We start from the raw sequence: 12,595 nt of genomic DNA on the forward strand, positions 1-12,595 counted from the left end.
AAGTTCTGCCTGTGAACTCCTGCCTGCCTGTCCTTCAGAGTTTGGACTTGCCTATCTATCCCCAGAATCTTACAACCAATTCCTTGCAATAAATTTCTCATCTCTCACCTTCTCTTTCTGTCTCTCTCTCTCTCTCATACACACATAAACACACACACACACACACACACACACACGCACATGCACACACACACACACACACACACAAATACTACCTAGGAGTGCTGAACAAACACAAGTTCTTCCACCTGTTAGCCATATGCTATCTTAAAAATAAGAAGTAAAAGAAACACACACACCACTTTGTATGAGCTGGCGAGTGGGAAGCACTTACATGTCTGGAATATAGTAATGCCAAGGAAGTGTTAGCTGTCTGTATTTGGCTTGTAACATTACTTGCTCTGGGTGCTTTACATGCACTTTGTCCCTTGTCCTTATGAAAGCCCTCTCTATAAACACAGACATTGAGACCAGAGAGCTTATGTCAAATATCATTCAGTTTTTAAGTAAGAAGACCGCATTTTATGGGCAAACACCTTTTAACCCTTTTACTGTAAAAGCTTTTCAAAAAGCCTTGCCCTGACTGCATAAAAACTCATGACTAAGGACATCCTCAACTGACTCTAAAAATAATGTCACCATTTTATATGCTTTTTAAAAACGGACCTATACATTCTCATAAGATTTCTAGAAGTATTAGTTTAAAACAAATGAGCTAAATGACCATATTTTCTAAGAGAAACAATTCATACAGTGTACTAAAATTTGTACCTAGGCTCAGTAGCAAAATGATTAATAATAGCACTAGCTTGCCTGGAAATAGCAGCTTACACTTTACAAGCTCATTCACACACACGGGCTCATTTTGGTTTCTAAAGCCACTCAGTTAGCAGGACAGACATGAATGTCCCTGTTACAGATGAGGAAGCTGAATCATCTATGTGTACACCAATTAGAATGTTTTTGGCCACTGGTTAACCAAACCCCACCTCTCTCTGATTTAAACAGTAGCAAGTAGATGGGCTCAGTTACTTGAGTGTCCAGAGGTGAGGCAGTCTTCAGGGTTGATGTCGTCTAGCTGCATTGTTTCTCTGTAAGGCTTTCTGCTCTTCTTGTCACCAAGTGTTGCTTCATCTTCAGCCTGATGGTTTCCAGGTCTCAAATCTACGTACAGTAACACCAGAGCAAGAGACCGTTTCTTTCTCTAGTTTTGCCTTGAAAACTAAGAAACTGTCCTCAGAACTCCTTAGTAAAGTTCTCCTCACCTGTCACTTCCCGGAATCCATTATTGGCATTGATGCAGGATGCAGGATGCATGATGAAAATTGGGGCTTTCTCAGAGAGGATGGAAAGGGCAGTGAGAGTGAATGCTGGTTGAACTCCATAACCTGGACAGCAGTAGAGTCAGGAGTCTAACCCAGCTCTTGAGGATAAGACTGGGGTCTCCTTGATCTCCCTCAGCTCCAAGCAGCACTGGGATGCCAGGAGCTAAGAAAAATTCTTCAGGATAACCATGTAACACTGAAGCCAAGATAGCAGACTCTGGCTGTTTTCCACCTAACTTCTGTTGTGTCTTTTTTTTGTGTGTGTGTGGTACTAGAGATCAAGCCCAGAGCATATGTTAGGCAAGCTTTTGTGTGTGTGTGTGTGTGTGACTGGGATTTTGAACTCAGGCTTTCACACTTGCAAAGTAGGCACTCTATCACTTGAGCCACACCTCCAGTCCATTTTGCTTTGGTTATTTTTGGAGATGGGTTCTTGTGAACTATTTGCCTAGGCTGGCCTCAAACCTTGATCCTCCTAATCTCAACCTCCCAAGTAGCTACAAGTATAGGTGTGAACACCAGAGCCTGGCCCTAGGCAAGTGCTTTTTACACTATGACCTCAAGTGTTTCAGATTTTCAGTAGATTTGAATGCACATTTTTGGCTTCTATGGGGCATCCAAGGTGTACATTTTTTTTTTTGGTGGCATGGGATTTGAACTCAGGGTCTCATGCTTGCTAAGTTGAGTGCTCTACCACTTAAGCCACTCCACCAGCCCCCAAAGGTGTACTCAAAAGACTTGTGGTGGAAATTCTACACATGCATGGATTTTGCATGATTGAAGTTAGATAGATTTATGATAAAAAATATGCTTTGAAAGCCACAAATTCCTCAAAAACATGTCTTAAAACTATGCTTTTAAGAAGAAAAACAGTCTCCCTCACCAGAGGAAACCAGTCTTGAATCTCTTGATTCAGTGTCCATTTTCCCATCGGGGCTAATCAGGTCTGATCCCGCTTAGCTTTCGTGATCAGACAAGGTTGGGTGTGTTCAGGGTGGTATGGCTGAAGGCTCAGTGTCCATTTTCATGTGGGTGTTTTTAATGTTACTACCTACAGATTCACAGTATTGCTTTGAACATACATTTAACTTTAGATAAAGGGAAATTTAAACACATCCTTCTCCATTGGCACTTTTTTGCTCAATATTGCCCTTGAGTTCTATATTGATGTATGTAGTTTTAGTCCACTCATCCTAACTACAGTAGAGCCCAATTGTTCAAATATACCCCAATGCATGGATGTGTTGGTTGCTCTCAGTGTTTTGCTGTCATAAACGTAGCTCCCATGAATATTCCAGTAGGAATCTCAGGATGTGCATGGGGAAGTTTGTCTGATGGTCTACAACTTGGGGTGGAACTACTGAGTGTGCTCACCCTTAACGTTAATAAATTGCTACCAATCTGATAGGTGTGAAATGGAATCAGCATGTTGATTTCAGAAGTATAAGCTTTTTTTCTTTGTACTTCGTATATGCCTGAAACTCTTCAGTCTGCAGGGTTTAGCACTTATGAGGCAGGTAGTCTACCACTTGAGCCACATTTCCAGCTCTTTTTGCTCTATTTTGCAAAAAGGGTCTCACTTTTTGTTCAGACAGCCTGGACTATGATCCTATTTTACACTTTCCTCCATTGCTGAGATGGCAGTTTTGCACCACCACACTCAGTTGAGATGGGGCCTCACAAACTTTTTGGCCCAGCTGGTCTACAACTGCAATCCTCCTGATCTTGGCCTCCCAAGTAGCTGGAATTACAGGCATGCACCACCAACACCCAGCTCTTCTTCACGTTTTTGTAGAGGGGAGTACTGGGGTTGAACTTGGTCTTGCACTTGTGAAGCACACCACTCTGCCACATGAGCAACACCCTAACCCTTTTTTGCTTTAGTTTTTTTATTAATTTTTTTTGGTGGCACTGGGGTTTGAATTTAGGGCTTCATGCTCACAAAGCAGGCGCTCTACTGCTTCAGCCATGCCTCTATTCCTTTAGTTTGTTTCTAGTTAGGATCTTATGCTTTTGTCTTGGCAAATCTTGGATCTCCATCCTCCTACCTCCGCCTTCCACATATCTGGGATTACAGATGTATGCCACTACAACTGGCCCTTCTTCACTTTGATACATTTTAAATTAGCCTCTTTTGTCCTTTGAAATATATTTGAACATAGAGAAGTGAAAAATAGCCTAGTTTGTCCTTTGAAATATATTTGAACACAAATGGTAAGAGAAATTAAATAAATACAAATGCATAGATACTTCTTTTCTCTCCAAATTGTTGAGAGACAAGGTAAAATTTTTTTTTTTTACAGTTTATTGCTTCCTTGGTAGGATTATGTGGCCAGAATGTGATAGGAATTTTCACATTTTGTAGAAACCCCAACATCAGAAGACTTAAGATCAGCATAGATACCCAATTAGTTTGATTAGCACTTGGCAATCTGGTCTAGTAGAATCTGTGAACTTGACCTGGAATACAGAGATGACACAACTGAATGATGCCACTTTTGCATCTCAATCTACCACTGTTTTTCTACAGTGTCTACCTGTGAGATTCAACAGCACTTGGATACACTTACAGCAAGCTCCTCAAAGAGTTACCCTGTGTCATTAAATCAAAATTTACACCCCACTACCAAGGAAATACAAAGAGAACACAATAGACAAACATGAGATCATATTTCCATTTTGGCTGGGGACAAGGGCAACTTTGAATCCTGAGCAGAGTGAGAGACCAGAGAAGATAAAATGCATGCTGAGATTGTAATTTCTCTTCCAGTTTGCTTTGCAAGATCCAGATGGGAAAGGAATAAGCATTTCTTTCTTTCACTTTCCACACTTGTCTTTCAAGTGTCTTGCCATCAAAAGAATACTCAGCATGAAAACATATTTTCTCTGCTCCAAGATTGTGGTTGGTATAAGTAAGAATGTGTCTAAAAGAGTGGAGGAAAGAGTGAGTTCTATGGGCACAAAGAAACAGTCAAGACAAAAATCATTGCTGATAAAAATGATAATGTCCAAGATTTAAGACAGAAACTTCTGGATGGGAGAGTTATTTATGCTGGTTACAGCTTCCTAGAGGACTGAGTCACACAATTTGTCCTTTTGGTTATTGATTAATTAGACAATTTGGAAATATTACAAACTGTTGTCAAGTCTGAAAAACAGTTCCTTCTCTTTTTTTCCCCTAGCGTCTCAAGATGGCAACTGGCTTTTTCTGGCACACACAGTAAAAGTCAATTTTGGTAACGTGCCATTGAAACGTGACTATAAAAGTTTTTATTCATAAGAATAATGAAGTGTTTAGAAGCTTTCTTTTTAACTCACACTTTTTATTTACAGTTAACAAGTTCTGAGAATTCTTTGGAAGCACTTTGACATTCTCTTACAGTACTTTGGAAAAGTACAACCCCTCCCCCCAACTCACCTTGAATTAAGTAATTGTTAATAGAGCAGGTCCTGGAAACTGAACTTTCTCTTTTCCTTAGATCCTGCAATTGCCCCAGTCACAGCCACTTGCCTTCAAGTTCTGGGCCCTCCCTGCTAACCAGGTCCTCCTAGTTTTACCTCCTGATAGGCATACTTGAACTTCAGCCTCCATACAACCCACTGTCTTTACCATCTCAAATATCACAAAACCTCAAGTTTCCTTGAGTGGCTCTTCTGTCTCACTCTTTTCTGGCTGCTAGAACTACAGCTGCCAGATCAGTGACCTTAACCTGGGAAAGTCAGTGTGTTCAGGGTGAGAGAACTTTATCCTGGACATATGATTCATTTGCTAATGCAATAACTTCATTTCTATTACCCCAGAAGAATGCGGCAGGCGTATTGACATTTTGTTCACTGGCACCAGAGACAATGTTGTGTTGCTGTAGTTCTAACACGCCCCAACTGAATTCTGATAGGATGCCGGAAACTTAGTAGGTAGGAACTAACCAGGTCTTTCAGGCTTTAAAATAATTCTGCACTACACTTACAAATTGACTTTAAGTAGCTTGGCCCAAGACCACTTTAACTTGAACTTCAGTAGCTACAGTCAGGTAGCAATCTAGCTTTCTTGGAACAAGTACTTAGTCTTACTCGAAATTAGTTGATGAGAGTCACTTGGGAGGCTGAGGAAGGAGGATTATGTGTTCAAGGCTAGCATGGGCTTCATAGTGAGACTCTGTCCCATACACACACACATAAAAAACCCAAAAAACCCCCCAATAAGTTACTAAGTTATGAAAGGGTCAAATCTTTGAGAGACCTCTGTGTTCTACACAAATTTAATTTTTTAAAGTAGTGCTAAGCAAGTGCTCTACCACTGATCTATAGGCCTAGGCTAGGCCCTGCATGAATATTTTTGAAGGAATTTACTTTTAGCATATTGTATACAATTTACTCTTATCTGCATCCTTCCAAGCCTCTCCTTTAGCCTTCAGGTGTTAGAACATTGACTATCATTTAGCACTGGGTGTTCTGTAGAAAAGCTCCCAAATCCCCTCTCCCAAATTAAGAAGCACCTAGATCAGGTATTCAGGACCTCACTGACCACATTTTGTGCCTCAGACTTCCCTCCTGCTCATGTAAAGAATTGCCTAGAATCTTCCATTCATCTAAATGAGACTTTTGGGAGAAAGGAAAAGAAAAGGAAGGGTGGGCAGGAGAGAAAGATATGCTTCCAGGCAGGGGAAGCATTGTAGCTCAAGTGGTAGAGAGGCCCTGGGTTCAATCTCCTGTACCAACCCCCACCCACCAACACCAAAAAAAGTATTTTTTAAAAAAGACAGACAGAGAGAGAGGCTTCCTGTAGCTGGTTAGACCACAGGATGTAGCTTATCTACTAAAGTATTAGTGACATGACCATAACACGACAGAAGGACAGAGCGTGCAAGTGTAGAGCTGGTCTGCCTTCCTTTGGAGAAGTTTCCATTAGCTTACTCTTATTCCCCTACCTTTAACTAAGATGGGGTCAGAAAAGGCATGCAAAGTTGGTCACCTTCTCAAATAACTTCAGAAAAACAAAATGTGCCCCATTAGGGACCCTCCAAAGGAGGAAATGTACTCGGGTATAATCGTGAGAAATTTGTCTCATGTCACCTGATGCTAGTTGGAAATTTACTGGCTTGTTGTGCTGCTGACTGAACAAAACAGAGGCTAATGGCCTCTGGCTGAAGATTTTTATAATTGAAGCTGAGAAAGAGTGGGCCATGTGCATGTTTAGAACAGTGATTGCATTGTGGGTCACAACAGAAGTCCCACTTGTCAGTCACACAAACGTTTAAGACCACAGAAAGGCATCTGATTTGGAACAGGGATGACAAAATGGTTCTTTTGGTTTTTTCCACTTTGCCCTGAATACAGGACTGATGCCTGCTTTGTGTGGGAATGAAGTCTTACATTCCTTTCAGGACCTATCCAATCATTAAGAGAGAGAGAGAAAATTCCCATCTGGAATCACTCCTACCACTTTCTGAAAAAAGTAAGCTTTACTCTTTGTCACCCAATGAGGGGGAAAAAAGTGATATAAAGGATATCATGGCAGGATATTTTCCTTATTTGCTCTCATTACTTTTCTTCCTTGTTTTTACTAACTTTCTCAGTGTGTATTCTCAGGGTACAGAACAATGTTTAAGAAGCTGCTGTGAGGATGAGAGCAGGGTATACTCATATGTGTGTAAAATGATTCTGGAAGAATATGGAAGAAACTGGTAATGGTGGCCCCTTTGGGGGGCAGAAGTTGGCATACAGGAGACAAGAGTAAAAGGGAAACTTCCTTTTCACTATCTCCCTTTTTTATTGACTTGTATAAGCAGAAGGTATGCAATATCTCATTAAGAATTTAAATTTTGCCAGGCACAGTGGATCAATGCCTGTAATCCCAGCTACTTAGCAGGTAGGGATCAAGAGGATCTCAGTTGCAGGCTGGCCTGGGTGAAAAGTCATGAGAATCCATCTCAAAAAATATGACAGGTATGGCACCTGCAATCCAAGCTATGCAAGAGACATGCACAGAAGGAGCTCAGTTTGAAGCCAGCTCTAGGCAAAAAAGCACAAGACCCTATCCTAAAAATAACTAAAAGCAAAAAGGGCTGGGGGTGTTGTTCAAGTGGTAGAGTACCTGCTTCATAGCATGAGGTCCTGAGTTCAAATCCTTAACTGCAAAAAAAAAATTAAAGTTATTATGGGAATAAGTAAACTATAAGAAAATACATATGTCAGACAGACAAAAACAAGTTCTATAAAGCATTATTTAAAGAAATAGAAGAAAATGAAGTATAAAGTCTGGCCTCTATCCTTGTCATGAACTCTGTTAAATTTCTGTAGTCTGTCACTGATCTGCTTAATTGGCTTTTATCACTATAAAAATAAGTCACAGATAATAGGCTGTAGGTACTGAAGTGTTGGGTGTGTATTAGCTTTCTGTAGCTATGACCAAAATATCTGCTCATGGTTTCAGAGGTTTCAATCCATTTTGGCTGAGCTGTCAGGGAAGAGCAGCTCACATCATGATGAACAAGAAGGACATGTCCTCAGTGATCTACTTTCTTCAAGCAGGCCCCCTTCAACAGTTCTACCACCTCCCAAGGCTATTCGAGTTTTGAATCCATCCATGGAGTAAACCATCCTTAGGTCAGAACACTCATGATCTAATCCTCTCTGGAAAGGCCTTCAGAGGTGTGCTTTACTGACTCCCTCAGTATTGATTAACCCTCACAAGGTTGTTTTTGTTTGTTTGGTTTTGGTTTTGGGGGTTTTTTAAGATTTTTTTAGACAAGTTCTCAATATGTGGCCCAGGCTGGCCTCAAACTTGCAATCCTTATGCCTCCACCTCTCAAGTGTGGACACCATTTCCAGTATTTGGCTCTTATTAGTATTCATGGAAGTTATTAACACTGTGGGAGAAGGAAGTAAGGAAACTTGATAAATTTGGGGCCAGCTGTAAACAACTGAATGTTCATCTTAGCCAGTCTAGGTTCGTAGGATGCACCAACGCCTCTTGGGTATACAATACTTGTCAGTTCAGGTGGAATCTTACATCATACCCGTGGAGAACAGAATAGGAGAAGCCTATGAGGACATAAGATGCAGAGCAGCTGCTTTTCCTAAGATGTTTATGTCAAATAACATGTAGGCTGGGATTTGGCACAGCCCCAGCCACAGAAGAGAGTGAGAAGGCAAGCTGCAACTTAGCTGCTTTCCCTAAGATGTTTAGAAGCAGGAACACAGGTTCCTCTTGTTACAATGTCACATCTTTCCCCAAGAACCATTGCTCTACCTCCTTGTTTACCACTGGATATAAAAGACTTGCTGAAGGAGGAAGCAAGGTTTTTTGATGATGGGAGGCTTTTGGATGGAGGGAAGCTTTTTGATGAGGGCTTTTTTGCTGAAGGGAAATGGATTGCTGAAGGGAAATTGCTGGAGGGAGAATTGCTGAAGGGAGGATTGCTGAAGGGGAATTGCTGAAGCTAAAGAAAGATCATGGGACAGTGCAATTCTGCACAGAGAACTTTATACACAGGCTTTAGAAAAGCTAAGCTAAAGAAAAGCTAAGAGAACATGGGACAGAGGAAGTCTGAGGGCAAAGACTTTAAGAGAGATTATGCTAAAGAACAGCTAAGAGGAAACATGGGACAGAGCGAGTCTAAGGAAAGAGACTTTAAAGAATAGAAGACTTTTAGAAGCAAGGTTTTAAAGAACTGTAAAGGAGTAAGGTCTTAAAGAAAAGATAGAGAAAAGAAGCAGAGTAAAGAGAAGAGATTAATAGAGATAAGAAACAATGAGGCAGTTGTGTGTCTCCACCCAAGCACCCAACACACCTGGCCCCAACTTTCTGTCTACCCTGTGTCTTTTCTGCATCTCTCATCGCCCCCAGTTAGGCCCAGTTAGGTTCAGTAATATCAGGAGCAAGAGAAAAACCTCACTCCATATACCTCTAATGGCTATTGATTTATAATCCTTTGATAGAAAAATGGTTAAAGTGAACATTTGTGAGCTGTTTATCCATAGGGGCTGAGAGACTGCTTGGTATAACAGAGATGGAAGAACACCATTCAGTCTGACTACTGAAATGCTGAAAAGAAAAAAAAAATCATTTTGTTAAAAAGAAAAAGCTGTGGTGGCAGGTGGCGTGGTAACCATATGAAATTTTGAGACACAATGACTTACTATGCAGCGCAGTCAACTAGGGTTTGGTGGAAAACAGAAAGATTTTTACATGTTTTTTTTAATTTTTATTTTTTTATTATTCATACATGCATACAATGCTTGGGTCATTTCTCCCCCCTGCCCCCACCCCCTCCCTTAACACCCACTCCGCCCCCTCCTTCTCCCCCCCACCCCCTCGATACATGTATCTTTCTACTACAATTTATCTCAATGTATTATGAACTTGTTTGCCTTTTCCACTACACTGTGAACAAGAGTTTAGTGTTGTCATTTTTGTAACCTCAGGGCTAGGCATAATGCCTGATACAATGGGTTCTTTATAGTCTTTGAACTGAATGCAAAAACAAAAGTATGAAAGCAAATTGTTTAATAGTTTTTTTCCTGGACCTTTCCCCAGAAAAATGTATATAATTCATGCACATAAAAAATTTAATACGATTTCAAGGCAGTCATGGGACTTCTGACCTCTCTGCCCCTTTCTTACACCCTCAAGCAAATCAGAGATTCTAGACTGAGAAATTCCTAAATTTAGAGGTTAGGATGTAGCTCTGTGGAAGAACACTTGCTTAGTATGTGTGAGGCCCTGGGTTCGATCCCCAGCACTGGGAAAAATAATCTTAGGTTTAGAATACATACAAAGAAGAATGGAGAAATCTTCAGGAACATTTTCCATACCTTGTTTTTTCTTTCATTTACCTTATGTAGAAACTTTTAGTATAGTAAAGAAAAGGGCCCTTTCATGCAGAAATCTGCTCCTGGTGGGAATAAAAAGAACTTATTGGTATCGTTTTATATTTCATTGATTTTTTTTTCACTGCTGGGGATTTGAACCCAGGATCACACATGCTAGGAAAGTGTTCTTCCATTGAATCACAATCCTCTGTCCTATGTAGTTTTAGATTCACAGTTAAATATTTTTGCAATTATTGTAGAGAAATGCATGCTTATAGCAAAGGTAATTTTAAAGAGTCTGTTAACAAATACTTTATTCACTAATTGTTGAGGACAATGCAAGACTGTGGAGGATGGGACAAAAACAATGACTCAAGATCACAATATATGGGGGTGTGCATGATAATCCTGGTTGTTTGAATCATTTTTGCCTCTGTATTATGTGTGAAGACAGCAATGGGTGGATGGACAGAGGGCAAGGTAAATTCTGTAAGAAAAGAACATGAATTCTCATTTTATTCCATGAGTGCTTTCGACCTTATTGTGATCATGTATAAATGTTAGCCTCCCATCCTGAGTTCCCAGAGGTTAGACTTTCTCTTTGCTGTGACCAAATATCTGAAACAAGTTAATGGAGGAAAGATTTATTTTGGCTCAAGGTTTTTAGTCCACCATGGTGGGAAAGCAGCTCACATCTTGGCGGCCAGGAAGCAGAGCAAGACAGTGCCTGTGCTCTGGAGCTTCTTCCTCCTCCTTCTGCTTTCATTCCACCTGGGTCCCCAGGCTATTGAGCGATGCCACTAACAATCAAGTCAGGTTTATCCCCATTAGTTAATCATCTCTGGGAATGGCCTTGCAGACACACAGTTGTACTTTATAATCCCCTAGTCCTGCTCAATCCAATTAAATGGACAATCAAAAGTAACTGTCACACTAAATGACCCCTAAGAGTGAGAACCTCTGGACCAGCACTGGCTGGTTCCAGATGAGTACACTCCAAAGTTTACAGTAAACTTTGTAAACAGTAGGAGGTAGCAGGGACATGAAATGCCTTTTCTAAGACCTACCACATGAATGTTTCACCTGAGTGACGTTTTCTTGATGATCTTCACGGAAGGAGCCTTGGAAGCTGACCTGTTGCTTCGAGGTGCTTCAAGGGAGGGATCGCCTCTGTAGCACTCCTGGCAGCTGCAGACTATTTATGCACAATCATTAGCAGCAGCACAGTGTGCTTTAAATCAACATTTGTTTGCTTATTTATTTATTTTTATGGTGTTGGGGTTCACCCAGGTCCTCTAACATGCTAGGCAAGTAAGTGCTCTACCACTGAACTACACCCCCAGTCCTTCCACAGCTTTTTTTTTTGGCAGTGCAGGGACTTGAACTCAGGGCTTTACACTTGCTAAGCAGATGCTCTATTGCTTAAGCCATACCTCCACCAGCAAGTGACTAGAAATTGCTTCCTCACACTGAACTAAACCTCCTATTTTCTAACCGTATCTAAGCTCTGACTTGGAAGCTGTGAAAAATTAGCAGATCTCTCTCCCCTATCTTGCAAATATTTGAAAATGATGATTTGTACTTCTGAATTCAATCCAGAGTGAACTTCTCTAATTCTGTTATGTGTCTCTCTGGATAAGTATTTTCAAAGTCATCACCATCTTGTCCCTGCTCCTCCAAACACTGCAATACTTGGCCAGTCTGCTTACAATGCAACACACAGAATGGAACACAGTGTTCTGCTGTGATTGATTTTGCCACAGGAGTCCAGAGGGTTTATTCTTTTCATCTAGACTAAACTTTGACCAGTACATTTGTCAAAGGCTTTTGTGCTCCCTGCTCCTTCCCCTCCTCAGGTGTACTGTACTGTGAGCTTCTATTGAAATTTTGTCAAATAAAACTCTTAAGTCTTCTCTCATAAGTACCACTAACCAGCCACCTTTTACCTGGCAATGGAATATGCCTGATCTTTCCCTTCTTTTTTCCCCTGAGGGTGTGTGTGTGTGTCTATGTAGCCCAGGGTGGCCTTGAACTCATGATTTCCCTACCTTAGCCTCTTGAGTTGAGTGCTGTGATTACAGGCACATGCCACCATGTCTGGCTCTGACTTCATTTTATCTTGAGACTAGACTGATTTAAAATCTTAATAACATCATCATGTGTGATCATTCCACCTATCTATAAATTAAATAACTGTTAGTGGAATTTCTTGTATTTTCAGCCAAAAAACATGAAATTTCTTCAGCTTAATGTGAATTTATATTCCAACAGCTAGGAACCCACCTGGCTATTATCTAGTCATGTCCTCCATCTTTGGCACAAAAGTGTCATTATGTCAATAGAGACGTCATGTCTTGTTGGACTCAGTAAACACTATTTCTTTAAACTATCCTTAGGCCCACAGCTTCTTTAGTGACAAGCTACACATTTTATCATGGGAATAAAAAGTTTAGGTG

Source organism: Castor canadensis, chromosome 6, assembly GCF_047511655.1.
Source record: "Castor canadensis chromosome 6, mCasCan1.hap1v2, whole genome shotgun sequence".
Classification (NCBI taxonomy): Eukaryota; Metazoa; Chordata; class Mammalia; order Rodentia; family Castoridae; genus Castor; species Castor canadensis.